The sequence below is a fragment of the Macaca nemestrina genome, chromosome 6 (assembly GCF_043159975.1).
Source record: "Macaca nemestrina isolate mMacNem1 chromosome 6, mMacNem.hap1, whole genome shotgun sequence".
Classification (NCBI taxonomy): Eukaryota; Metazoa; Chordata; class Mammalia; order Primates; family Cercopithecidae; genus Macaca; species Macaca nemestrina.
In genome coordinates, this window is record NC_092130.1 from 106,315,721 (window position 1) to 106,329,931 (window position 14,211).

At 43.8% G+C, this 14,211-nt stretch overlaps 1 long non-coding RNA gene across 2 annotated transcripts in view; it reads left to right on the top strand.

Annotated features, from left to right (window-relative positions):
• The window catches only part of LOC139363858 (uncharacterized), a 180,387-nt gene that overhangs the window by 35,410 nt on the left and 130,766 nt on the right, over nucleotides 1–14,211 (top strand). For both annotated transcript variants that reach the window (XR_011624945.1, XR_011624947.1), the window contains exon 2: nucleotides 11,449–11,754. This is a non-coding gene — a long non-coding RNA (uncharacterized lncRNA). The remainder of the gene's footprint in view (nucleotides 1–11,448; nucleotides 11,755–14,211) is intronic.

Here is a 14,211-nt window from a genome sequence, read left to right on the forward strand (position 1 = left end):
TTTCAATTAATTTCGGTGGGTTCACCCCTGAGCCTTGACTTGTACTGTACAGAGCCTTATGTCCTGAGAGTGGGAAGAGAAGAGGCAGAGCAACTGCTCTTACAGAAACTTCCACCTTACCCTCATTCGTCTCTTTTCTGTTTTGTATCTCATCCCTGCCCACTGGTGTACCTGGGACCTGAGCCTCTTTATTTTGCTTTGTTGGCAAAGTGTCTCTTATTGTATTTCTGCCTGCATCCTCTCTGCCCACCAGTTCCAGTAGTTCTGTGCCATAACATTTGGGATTTTCCTGATGCAGATTATTGACACCTCTGCTTCTGTCTCTTGGATTTAATGCACTTGGTTTTAAGGAGAGGCTTTCTCATACTTTAGTAAGGTTTGCAGTGACTGACAAGGCAATGGAGTTGTTTCTCTTGATCAGGGAAAATTTTAAAAAAAATTTTGGTTGATTTTTAAAAAATGCATAATTGCTTAGAACAACATTAGAAAATAAAGACAAGCAAAAATGGGAGGAAATCATTCACAGTTCTGTCATCTATTTTGGTGTATATTCTTCTAACTAAAAAATGCAACTCTACGTTTATAAGTAATATGGGGTTCTATAAAAACGATTATGCTGTAGTTACTGGTCTTTCTGTAAAATGTATCTTTTCTCACTTATTAATACAAGGTGACTGTATTCCTGGGTCCATAACTATGGCAGCCCAGCATGTTCCATTGTATCAATTACCCATTTTAGAGCATTTAGATTCTTGTCAACATTTTGCTATTTAAACAGTGTTGCAGTGAACATGCTTATGCATATTTATGTTCATTTGTTAGGAAGAATTCTAACAACAAAGTTCTAGAGGCCTTTTCGTTGTCTTTAATCAAAGAGGAGACAAAAAGCTGAGGGAAGCCCTATTGGGACCATGCCCTGGGAAGTGCCAGGCATGTAGCAGGACCTGGGTAAATGTTATTAAGTGAACAAAGGTCAAAGTTGGCATGAGGAGTTTTGGTAACATGGATGAAAAAACAGCTCTGAAGACTCTGAGGAGACAACTTGGAAACATAACTTTGTGTTCATAAAGCAGGGTCCTGTGAAACTGAAAACTGGCACTATGTTTCATAAGCAACAAATCTCGCCCTTTCATCCAGTTTAGTTACTGAAACAAAATAGATTTTTTTTTTTTTAGGTCCAAGTGATTGAATGAATTAGAATATATAATGCTTACTGTTATGTCTGGAATCATCTTTATCTCTCTTTATTACACTTTCCATCATATATTCTGGTGGTCTACTTTATCCTCTCTTGAGGTTATGGAACAGGGTTGAGGCGAGGAGGTAAATATTTGAAAAATTGGAGCAACCAGCCAGCTAGGAAAAAAAAAAAAGGAGAAAGTATAAAAAATCTTCCTCTTATTCCCTGTTTTCTTTATGTTTCTCTTTCTTTTTTAAAATTTCCAATCTTTGCTACGGCAGTGTGTTCCTCTCGAATCACCCACTCATTCCTCCAGGGGTCATTGGAGAGTTATTATTTTAAGTCTAGTTCCCAGGTATGACTTTAAATGCAGTGAAAGCTTCTACTGAGACTGTCTAAAACGTCTCTTGAATCATCTGCCTAGAACACAGCAAGAACCAGGAAACGAGCTGACAAGCCTGAGCAAAAGAGGCAGCATCAAGCTGATGAACTGAGGTTGTGGGCATTTTACTCACGGGAAAGGCCCTCGGAGCCCACGCTGAGTATGCACTGAAAACAACAAGTGTGATCAGTGGGTTCCAAACACCCAGCAGATACCTGTGAGGGTGACCTGGCTGTGACATCTGTCACCCACTTGATTGCCAGGGTTGATTCGGTTGATCTGGCTGGCTAGGTGGGCGTCCCTTTCCCCCCTTACTGTTCCATGTGTGTCCCTCCTGAATCTTTGCACTTGGTCGAAGATGACCATCCTGGATAGAAGAGGACCAGTCTTTGGTCAAGGGTATACAAGTAGCTATGCCTGCTTGCTAGAACCTCCAAACAAGCTCTCAAGGTCCAAATATCCAGCACATAATTAGCAATGGATTAGAAAAGGGAGCTGGGAAGGTGGAAGGAAGCAGAAACAGTGAGCCCCTGAATGAAAGAGACAGAAACACTGAAATCTCAGAAGACAGCAGTGTGGGGCTAATGAACCTAAAGGCAAAGGGCCCTACCCATCCACAGCCCCTGTGAAGGCAGTCACTGGTGGGCCTGAGGACGCACCATCAGGGAGAAGTTCAGTTTAGTGCAATCTGTGGAAAAAAGCAGAGAGCACAGGCTGTCGTGGAGAAGGATTTCCATTCAAAACCGTGGATGTCATAGAAGTTTTGATGCTTGAAAGACCTGTGATCATCTAGAAAGCTTGGTTTTTCCCAAAGGATTCTGTGAGGCTGATTAAGGTTGGTTTTTTCTCTGGGTTTATAGAACTGAAATCACTAAGGTTGATGAGATATGGGGATATTGGCTACTTACCAATGAAGTAATATGGCTGGATTGTGTGGAAAGGGGATGAAATAGAGAAGAGGAAAAGCTGTTGTAAAAATGACTTGAGGTTTTTCTTTCTAATTTTTTTTTTTTTTGAGACAGGGTCTCACCCTGCCACCCAGGCTAGAGTGCAGTGGCACAATAATAGCTTATTGTAACCTCAAACTCCTGGGCTCAAGGGATCCTCCTGCTTCAGCCTCCCAAGTAGCTAGGATTACAGGTACGTGCCATCGCGCCTGGCTAATTTATTGAGTTTAAAGAGAAGAGCAGGTGTGCTTGGTCCTGGGTGCAGAGTGGGTGCTGAATGCATATTCATAGCACTGAAGGGAACTGCTTTCCAGACTGATTCTCTCCCACCCAGTGCTCTGACTGTTACACCTAGAGCTGAATGTGATGGAGGGTGGGGGAGGGAGAAGAGGGAAAAGTCTTTCTGGGGAGGCTGCAAGGGAAGGGCTCCTGCAGTGGAACCTGCTGGTGGTAGCTGGGCCGCCTGGGTAATGGCTATTTTGTGTGGCAATTGGTCCTGGACGGGGTCCCACTAGATGAGAAGCCTGGCTGGCCCCATAGTCATGCTGTGTGGTCTGCCCCTGCTCTGTGTAGGGCCTGCAGTGGACCCTGAGCAGGCTGGGGAGAAGCTCCTGGTCATGTCCGCCCTATCTAGATCATGCAACTGTGTGAACAGAAAAGCAACGGGATCCCCAGGTTATAATACTGATAAGTCTAGCCTCCATCCCATACAAAGAGATGCTGAACTATTTAGGTTAGGGATGCAGGTGGGTTGCTGTTTTCCTTGGATTATTAATGGAGAATCATTTTCTAATAATGCACTGACTCTAGGACTGGCACAGGTGTAGTTTTTTAAAAGAATGGATACATTTGTAGGGTTTTAAAAGAAAAATTCCAGTAAAATTTCTACTCTTGGTTGACAGGGCATTACTCTATCTAAAGACTTTGTTATGAAAACTGCATACAATTATACCATTATTTTACTGTATAATTTAATACTATTGTTTTTCATTTACAAACCGATTCTTATTGGAAAAGTTTTAACTATTTATAAGAGCCTTATAAGGAAACTAATATTGCTCCTGCTTTTATAGGTGAAGAGAAATGAAGCTCACAGGTTGAAATGAGTGGCCCCAAGGATTACCAGAAAAGAAGTTAATGTTTGGAAAGAGAAAATAAAAGTTCTCTGTGTTTTACTTCCCCTCCCACAGATAATAAAAATTGACATTTTGTTGTATTTTTCTCTAAGCATTTTTTTTCCTTTGCTATAAATGCAAAAGTCATCACAATATTTGGTAAACATTTTCCTCTCATTCAGTAGTTTCTGAAAACATGATTTTAAGTAGTTGTGTAACATTCTCTCGTGCAGTTGTCCCATAGTTCATAGTTCATTTAACTTCTCTTTTCCTGTGGGGTATTTGAGCTGCTTCGTATTTGCCTGTGTAAAGAATTCTGTGAGAAACATGTTTGCCCCTTCTTTCCTTTCCTTCCCTCTCTCCCTCCGTCCCTCCCTTCCTTCCCTCCTTCCATCCTTTCTCCATTCTTTTCTTTCTTTCTTCCTTCCTTCCTTCCTTCTCTCCCTTCCTTCCTTCCTTCCTTCCTCCCTTCCTTCTTTTTCTTTCTTTCTCTCCCTTTCTCTCTCTTTCTTTCTTTCTTTCTTTCTTTCTTTCTTTCTTTCTTTCTTTCTTTCTTTCTTTCTTTTTTCTTTCTTTCTTTCTTTCTTTCTTCCTTTCTTTCTTTCTTTCCTTCTTTCTTTCTCTTTCTTTCTCTCTCTCCCTTCCTTCCCTCCCTCCCTCCCTCCCTCCCTCCCTCCTTCCTTCCTTCCTTCCTTCCTTCCTTCCTTCCTTCCTTCCTTCCTTCCTTCCTTCCTTCCTTCCTTCTCTTACTGTGTCACCCAAGTTGGAGTGCGGTGGCCAGTGATCACAGCTCACTGCAGCCTTGAACTCCGGCTAATTAAACATTTTTTGTAGAGATAGGGTCTCACTATCTTGCCCAGGCTGATCTTGAACTCCTGGCCCCAAGATCCTTCTGCCTTGGCCTCCCAAAATGCTGGGATTATACACATGAACCACTGCAGTCAACCTGCATCACATCTTTGTAGGCAGAGAGGCCTGATTTGTCCAGAGATTGTTGGGCAGTCTAGAGAGGCAGAAAGCTACTATCATTATTGTGGTGATCTAAAAATCACCTAAATGTGCAAAAAGCTCTTCTAAGTGTGGGGCACAAAGGTGGAAAAGACATAGTTTTGACTATAAAGAGCTAGCAATTTAGTTACTACTTAGGAGGCGAAGTCTACACGAAAGATAATAATTAATACAAGGCAATAACTAGCCCCAAGGCATGAAATGGGGACCAGCACATGTTGTACAGAGACTTGACACTAAAAACTGTTGATTTATTTTCATTTGCAAGAGCTGAGAGTTTGGGCCACTGAGGATGTGTGATCCAAAGTCTGGTGTGGATTTATAATAAAACAGAACTGGTTTCAACTTCTAGCTCTGCTAATTACTATCAATTTCAACTTGGACCAATCACTTTCCTTCTTGTGACCTCAGCTTTCTTATCTGTGAAATGGGAACAATAACCTCAATGTTACAGAGGGAAATTAAATGAGATGATGAACTTTTAATGGACTCTAGAGTACTTTTTAAGGTTAATAATTATTATAAATGGAAGAATTCCAGATGAATGCCTGGCATTCTGACATTTTGATATTCTTCTTTTTTTAAAAAATTAGAGTCAGGGCCGGGCGTGGTGGCTCATGCTTGTAATCACAGCACTGTGGGAGGCTGGGCAGGCAGATCACCTGAGGTCAGGAGTTTGAAACCAGCCTGACAAATATGGAGAAACCCCACCTCTACTAAAGAAAAAAAAAATAAATAAAATTAGCCAGGCATGGTCAACATACCTGCAATTCCAGCTACTCGGGAGGCTGAGGCAGGAGAATCGCTTGAAACCAGGAGGTGGAGGTTGTGGTGAGCTGAGATTGTGCCACTGCACTCCAGCCTGGGCAACAAGAGTGAAACTCCATCTCAAAAAAAAAAAAAAAAATTAGAGAAATTAGAGACAGGGTCTTGCTGTGTTGCCCAGGCTGGTCTCAAACTCCTGGGTCCCAGCCATCTCAAGCCATCTGCCTGCCTTGGCCTCCCAAAGTGCTGAGAAAACAGGCGGGAGCCTCTATGCCTGACCTTGATATCCTTTTACAGTCACTATATAATAAAATAATGTACAGCACAGACATAGACATAGACATAGACTTTTGGCCTTCAGAATTTGGAACAGCAGAGCAACGGGGAGTTTGGGGCTGCAGTAAAATGTTCAAGAACTGTTATGTTCTAAAGTGGAAGCCAACCCCCCCAAAATGAAAAGTGCATGTGTCAAATGCTGTATCTCATTCTCCCTTTTAAATGGTTTTGCATCTAGCATATTTGCAGGTCAGTGCTCCAGGGACAATAAATGGCTTGTTGGCAGAACAAAATGTTGGTCTCACAGTGCTTGTGCGTCCTCCAGCACCGGGAGGAGATGCGCAGCAGCTTGTCCTAAGATAGATGGAAGGTGGTACCTCTTTCTTGTCAAAAATGAAATTGCATGAAATTCTTCATTCACTGTGCAAGCAGAGAAGCTGGAAGTATAAGTAGAATGGAAAAACAATCTTTCCTTCTTACGGTCCTGAGGAAGAGAAAGTCCTTGTTGTCGGGAGAAATAAAGCTGGAATTGGATAGCATGGAGCACTAATGATAGTAACCAGTGTTATTAGTTCTTTGTGCAAATGTGTGTGAAGCACGTTTAGGAGATAGAAGTGGGTTGTGTGGAACAGAAATATGGACGCACACATTTTAGTCAGGAGAGGCTGATGCATGGAGAAGAGATCCTGAGATTGGCAAAGGGAGAGTGGGCCTGAGAGAGGCCCAGGAATCCTTGGGCTGGAGTGTACCAGGACCAACACTCTGGGGCTGTGCGGGGCAGGACAGAGGAGAGGGTAGGCTGGAGCCAGAGATGGTGTGAGGGTGTGTTTGAGATGGCAAGTGGGTGTGGGAGTGGGTATGAGTGTATGTGGGAATGCGTCAGTGTGTGAGAGGATGTGTGTGTGAGTTAGAGGATGTGTGTGTGTGAGATGATGTGTGTGTGTGAGTGAGAGGATATGAATGTGAGTGACAGGATGTGTGTGAGTGTGTGAGGGGATGTGTGTGTGTGTGAGAGAGGATGTGTGAGTGTGTGAGAGGATGTGTGTGTGAGAGGATATGTACGTGAATGTGTGAGAGGATGTGTGTGTGAGAGGATATGTATGTGAGTGTGTGAGAGGATGTGTGTGTGAGTGTGTGAGAGGATGTGTGTGTGAGAGGAAATGTATGTGAATGTGTGAGAGGATGTGTGTGAGAGGATATGTATGTGAGTGTGTGAGAGTATGTGTGTGTGAGAGGATATGTATGTGAGTGTGTGAGAGGCTGTGTGTGTGAGAGGATATGTATGTGAGTGTGTGAGAGGATGTGTGTGTATGAGAGGATATGTATGTGAGTGTGTGAGAGGATGTGTGCGTGAGAGGACATGTATGTGAGTGTGTGAGAGGATGTGTGTGTGTGAGAGGATATGTATGTGAGTGTGTGAGAGGATGTGTGTGTGTGAGAGGATATGTATGTGAGTGTGTGAGAGGATGTGTGTGTATGAGAGGATATGTATGTGAGTGTGTGAGAGGATGTGTGCGTGAGAGGACATGTATGTGAGTGTGTGAGAGGATGTGTGTGTGTGAGAGGATATGTATGTGAGTGTGTGAGAGGCTGTGTGTGTGAGAGGATATGTATGTGAGTGTGTGAGAGGATGTGTGTGAGTGAGAGGATATGTATGTGAGTGTGTGAGAGGATGTGTGTGAGTGAGAGGATGTGTGAGTGTGTGAGAGGATGTGTGTGTGAGAGGATGTGTGTGAGAAGATGTGTGAGTGTGTGAGAGGATGTGTGTGTGAGAGGACATGTATGTGAGTGTGTGAGAGGATGTGTGTGTGAGAGGATATGTATGTGAGTGTGTGAGAGGATGTGTGTGTGTGAGTGCGTGAGAGGATGTGTGTGTGAGAGGATGTGTGTGGGGATGTGTGTGTGACAGGATGTATGGGTGTCAGTGTGTGAGGATGTGTGTGTGTGTGTGAGAGGATGTGTCTGTGTGTGAAAAGATGTGTGTGTGAGTGAGAGGATATGTATGTGAGTGTGTGAGAGGATGTGTGTGAGTGAGAGGATGTGTGAGTGTGTGAGAGGATGTGTGAGTGTGTGAGAGGATGTGTGTGAGAAGATGTGTGAGTGTGTGAGAGGATGTGTGTGTGAGAGAGGATGTATGAGTGTGTGAGGGGATGTGTTTGTGAGGATGTATGAGTGTGTGAGGATGTATGAGCGTGTGTGAAAGGATGTATGTGTGCATGAGAGGATGTATGTGTGAGTGTGTGAGAGGATGTTTGTGAGTGTGTGAGAGGATGTATGAGTGTGAGTGTGTGAGAGGATGTGTGTGTGAGAGAGGATGTATGAGTGTGTGAGGGGATGTGTGTGTGAGGATGTATGAGTGTGAGTGTGTGAGAGGATGCATGTGTGCATGAGAGAGGTGTGTGTGTGTATGTGTGAGGATGTGTGTATGTGTGAGAGGATGTGTGTGTGAGAGGATGTGTGTGTGTGTATGTATGAGGGTGAGTGTGTGAGAGGATGTATGTGTGAGTCTGTGAGAGGATGTGTGTGTGAGAGAGGATGTATGTGTGAGGGGATGTGTGTGTGTGAGGATGTATGAGTGTGTGTGAGAGGATGTGTGTGTGTGAGTGTGTGAGGATGTGTGTGTGAGAGAGGATGTATGAGTTGTGTATGTGTGATAGGATGTATGAGTGTGTGTGAGGATGTGTGTGTGTGAGAGGATGTGAGTGTGAATGTGTGTGAGGTATATGAGTGTGAGTGCGTGAGAGGATGTGTGAGTGTGTGATAGGATGTGTGTGAGAGGATGTATGAGTGTGAGTGTGTGAGAGGATGTATCTGTGAGTCTGTGAGAGGATATGTGTGTGAGAGAGGATGTGTGTGTGAGGGGATGTGTGTGTGTGAGGATGTATGAGTGTGTGTGAGAGGATGTGTGTGTGTGTGAGGATGTGTATGAGAGAGGATGTATGAGCTGTGTGAGATGATGTGTGTGTGCGTGAGGATGTGTGTGTGAGGGGATGTGTGTGTGCGAGGATGTATGAGTGTGTGTGAGAGGACGTGTGTGTGAGTGTGTGAGGATGTGTGTGAGAGAGGATGTATGAGTTGTGTGAGATGATGTGTGTGTGCGTGAGGATGTGTGTGTGAGTATGTGAGAGGTTGTATGAGTGTGAGTGTGTGATAGGATGTATGAGTGTGTGTGAGGATGTGTGTGTGTGAGAGGATGTGAGTGTGAATGTGTGTGAGATATATGAGTGTGAGTGCGTGAGAGGATGTGTGTGTGTGAGTGTTGTAGGATGTGTGAGTATGTGTGAATGTGAGAATGTATGCATGTTTGAGTGTGTGAGAATCTATGAGTGTATGTTTGTGAGTAATGGTGTACGTGTTTGTCTAATCAAAGGAAATCTCATGTTTGAGGACCACTAGTAAAGGATTTCTCCAAACTTTAGGAATCCTGGAATTTTAGCCGACAATATTCTCTGATATCAGCTTTTCCGTGTTGGAAACACTTTCTCTGGAGCAGCTGCATAGAACGGCGTTTGTGCAGAAATCTGGAGTCAGCCTGCTGAGAGGCCTTCTCTGTGTGAACCTGGGCAAATAACCCCTCTGTCCCTTAGTTTCCTTGTCTCTGGAATGTGGATGACAAGATTAGTTCCTACCTTATAGGGTAGTTGTGAGGGTTAAATAAATGAGTTAATGCACCTAAGGCATTTAGCATGTTGCCTGGCACATAGTAAGTGCTAAATAAAAGTTAACCGTTATCAAAGTGTTGGGTAAAGGCAAACTTCAAGTCCATTCTGGCTGTCATTTAAAAACCACTTAATGTTTGATTAAAATAGTCACATCAAAGGTCAAAATATGTAACAAGTTGAAACGTTTCTTCTCACCTGTGTCCCCCCTGCAGTCCTCACACCCCTATAAACATGTAACCACTGGAATTAATTCTTTGGGCAAACTTTTAGAAATACTTCATGCTGTAATCCCAGCACTTTGGGAGGCTGAGGCGGGCGGATCACAAGGTCAGGAGATCGACACCATCTTGGCTAATATGGTGAAACCCCGTCTCTACTAAAAAAAAAAAAAAAAAAAAAAGAAAAAAAAAAAAAAGAAAAAAAAATTAGCCAGGCGTGGTGGCGGGCGCCTGTAGTCCCAGCTACTTGGGAGGCTAAGGCAGGAGAATGGCGAGAACCCAGGAGGCGGAGCTTGCAATGAGTGATCGCCCCACTGCACTCCAGCCTGAGGGACAGAGTGAGACTCTGTCTCAAAGAAAAAAAAAAAAAAGAAATACTTTATGCACGTAGAAGCGAACACAAACATATCTCCTCCTTCTTACACAAATGACAGTATATTATGCATATTGTTTCTATACTTTTCCTTCGCAAACATAAAGATGTGGCGATCTTTCTATATTCTTATAGAATGAACTTCCTCACTATTTTTTTTTAAAGCTGCATAGTATTCCGTTGTTTGGATGCATCATAACTTACCTACTCATTTTTTTTGGCGGACATTTAGGTTGTTTACAAAGTCTTCCAAACTGTCTGACACGATGTTTTTACAGCCCAAATACTGGGCAGAGCCGTCTGCATGAAACATTTCTAGGAGATTATCCATGCACTATGGAGGAGCCGAAAAAAGTTCTTGTATCCTCTCTTTATCCCCGCTTTTTGCTGTAGTCAACTGTAATCAGTCCAGGCAAGAGGGTTTTATGGGATTTGGGCTTTGTACCATCAACATTCATTAAATAATACTGGAATTTTTTCCTGCCACGGATGAAAACTTAGCCAGTTGGTAATAACTTACACATTTGCTGCCTGAAAAGGAGCAAACAGCCGGTAAGTGTGACTAACGTGGACAGTCCGGTCAGGCCCATCCCCAGCACGGTGTCCACTCACCAGCAGAGGGCTCTCTCCTTTTGGGAAAAATACAAATGTCTCCAGGAAAGGTTTTAAACTTCACACCCGGACACCCAGTGTGGTGTTTCTCTTCTCTGCAGTGCATTGGTCTGTCACTCCCTTGCATATTTAGGGATTAGCTGAATACTGCATTTGTCTGTGTTTTGAGTGTGTTTATGTGTGAGGTGTTGTAGGGGAGGAAGAGAGTCCAGCATTCCCCAGAGGTCTGAGGAAAAAGCCTGTGATTTGACCCAGAATCAGGGATTACAGTTTTTCCCTTCTTCAGGGTATGAGGCATCCTGGCCTTGTCCTGTGTTTTAGGATTAGAAACCACACACATATGTCCCAGTTTCCTGGGATATGCTTGTGAGATGATTGGGCCCTCAACCCCTGTTTATATGACTCCTGGTGACTGCTCTTTCGGGTTAGTGCTCCCAAAAAGTCAGGTGAAAATCTATCTCATTACTTTAAAAGGGAAGAGGAAAAGCACTGACTACCCCCACTCCCCCTTTCTTTAAGGACAGAGTCTCACTCTGTTACCCAGGCTGGAGTGCATGGGCGCCATCTCACCTTACTGCAACCTCTACCTCAAGCAATCCTCCCACCCCAGCCTCCTGAGTAGCTGCGACTACAGGCACATGCCACCGTGCCTGGCTATTTTTGTATTTTCTGCAGAGGCAGGATTTCAGTATGTTGCCCAGGTTGCTCTCGGACTCCTGGGCTCAAGCGATCCACCTGCCTCAGCCTCCCAGAGTGTTGAGATTACAGCTGTGAGCCACCATGCCTGGCCAGTAGTACTGACATTAATTTAGCATTTCCTGAGGTAGTCTAATGAGGTTAGGCCACTGTGTCCTACTTCTCTCCATTCTCATTGGGTTGATGTTACTCCTGCCCTTTCCATCCCAAACAGTGCAGTTCAGGAAACCAGGCTGAAGAACGTGAAGTATATCGCCCAAAGTCAGACACGAAGGAACAACTGCTTTGAAGCTAGCACATTCCTGAGCTGGAATTGCACAACTGGTCAATGGGACTGCAGAATCCAAACTGTTTTCTACCGGAACAACTCCTTCCCTGCAGGAAGCAGGGTGCTCACGGCTGAACCATGGTCTGAGAAGGTTGATGAAGTCACTGACTCAGCCCCAGCAAGGAAGTTGTCCTTCGACTTCTGACCTCTGACCCTGTTTGAAAACCAACTCAAATCGTCTTTCTTTTTCAGGTAAAGATAAAATGATGCCATGAATTTCTATTTTCTTTTATTCAGGGCACACCTAGGCTAATATTGAACAAACTTCAAGGAAATGAAAGACACAAGGGGTTTGAGAAACTGAATGTAGAGCCTGCCTCTTGGAAAATGATCCGTTCCCAGACCTGAGTCATTAGGGCAGGTGCACGGAGCACCTGCACACTGGGCTATTGCCCAGAGGTTCTCCAGCTAGGGGGACTGGAAGACCCCAAACTGGTGGTGTCACCCAGGCCAAAGCTGGCCTCTCAGTCTTATTTTTTTTATGTTTTATTTTTTGAGATGGGGTCTCACTCTGTCTCCCAGGCTAGAGTGCAATGGCATGATCATGGCTCACTGCAGACTTGACTTCCCCAGGTCAAGTGATCATCGCACCTCAGCCTCCTGAGTAGCTGGGACTACAGGTACACAGCACCACACCCAGCTAATTTTTTTTGTATTTTTTATAGAGGCAGTATTTTGCCATGTTACTCAAGCTGGTCTTGAACTCCTGGGCTCAAGCAATCCACTTGCCTCGGCATCTCAAAGTGTTAGGATTACAGGCGTGAGCCGCCATGCCCGGCCCCTTCTTATTTGATTAGAGAAAGAAGCAGCACAGAGCGAAGAGAGGCAGGCTGTTTAGATGCTCATCAAATGAGCCCTACAGGTGCTTTTTAACACTCTTCCTTGTAATTTCGCAGAGACAGGGAGCAGACTACTGGGAACTGACTAGGTATTATATAACTAACTTAGATAACTCTTCATCTTCTTTTAAAACTCAGAAACACCTGTTATACTGCTTTTAAAGTCAGTCTTACTAGGTTACCTCACAGGAGTTTGAGAAATAGTTTTCTCTTGATTACTTCTTTTTTGCTCACAATGTTATACACCTGTCAAGCATGTGGCAACAATGTTTGTTCAAATCTCTCTGGAGTTACAATTCACACTGATGGTGATATGGTCTGAATTTGTATCCCCGCCCAAATCTCAGTGAAATTGGAGGAGGGGCTTCGTGGGAGGTGATTGGATCATGGGGGTGGATTTCTCCCTTGCTGTAATAGTGAGTGCGTTATCAAGAGATCTGAGGGTTTAAAAGTGTGTGGAGCTTCCGCTTTTCTCTCTCTCTCCCATGAAGAAGCTGCTTGCTTCTGCTTTACCTTCCACCATGATTATAAGTTTCCTGAGGCCTCCCAGTCATGCTTCCTGTTAAAACTGTGGAACTGTGAGTCAATTAAATCCCTTTTCTTCATAAATCACCCAAGCTCAGGTAGTTCTTTATAGCAGTGTGAGAATGGACTAATATAGACGCTTAGTTTATTGGTTCTCAAACTTAAGTGTGTGTCTTAAAACACGGATTGCTGGGTTCCATCTCCAGAGTTTCTGATTTTTAAAGTCTGAGGTGGGCCCTAAATTTTGCAGTTTAAACAAGTTTGCTGGGGGATGATGATGCTGCTGTTTCAGCGACCATACCTGGGAGTTACTACCTCAGTTACTGTAAGATTGTTCAGCTCAAGATAGAAGTATTGTTGTTTGTCCCTATCGTGCCTTCCCCTTAGCTGGTAGGAAAAGGTGGTAATTAAGAGGGCAGGCTCTGAAAGCAGACAGAACTGTGTTTGAATTCTTCCTCCACCCCGTCAACTACTGTGATCTTGGCTACATTTGTTTAAATTCTCAGAACATCAGTTTTCAGGCCTAAAGAATAGAAATAGTCGCATTTAGTTCATAGGGTTGTGTGTCATGAGACAACACATATAATTGGCCTAGCATCTATTGGATACTATGTTGACATCTAGTATGTATACAATAAGTGGTAGTTACTTCTTTTCTTTTCTTTTTTTTTTTTAAGACAGAGTCTCGCTCTGTCTCCCAGGCTGGAGTGCAGTGGCGCGATCTCAGCTCACTGCAACCTCCACCTCCCGGGTTCACGCCATTCTCCTGCCTCAGCCTCCCGAGTAGCTGGGACTACAGGTGCCCGCCACCATGCCTGGCTAATTTTTTTGTATTTTTAGTAGAGATGGAGTTTCACCATGTTAGCCAGGGTGGTCTCGATCTGCTGACCTCATGATCCGCCCGCCTTGCCTCCCAGAGTGCTGGGATGACAGGTGTGAGCCACCGCACTCAGCCAGTGGTATTTATTTCTAAGAGTTCTTGCATATCTTTGAAGTAGCTTTTTAGGTTTATTAAAAAATAGACCAAAATTAAAATAATTAAATGTAAGGCATGGTTACTTTTAAATAACTGGGGAGGTAGCATTATTTTAAAATATTATTGAAAAAAAACCCACTGATGAAGTACAGCTCTGGCATGACCAATCGTTGCTATTACTCAGGTCAAAAGAAAGCCCAGAGCCTCTGAACACATCAATACTGAAGAGATGGGGGAAAATTTTAGAAAAAAGATTACACAGAGGCACAGGTTGGTAGCTTTTAAATAATGAAACTCAAAACCTTCCCA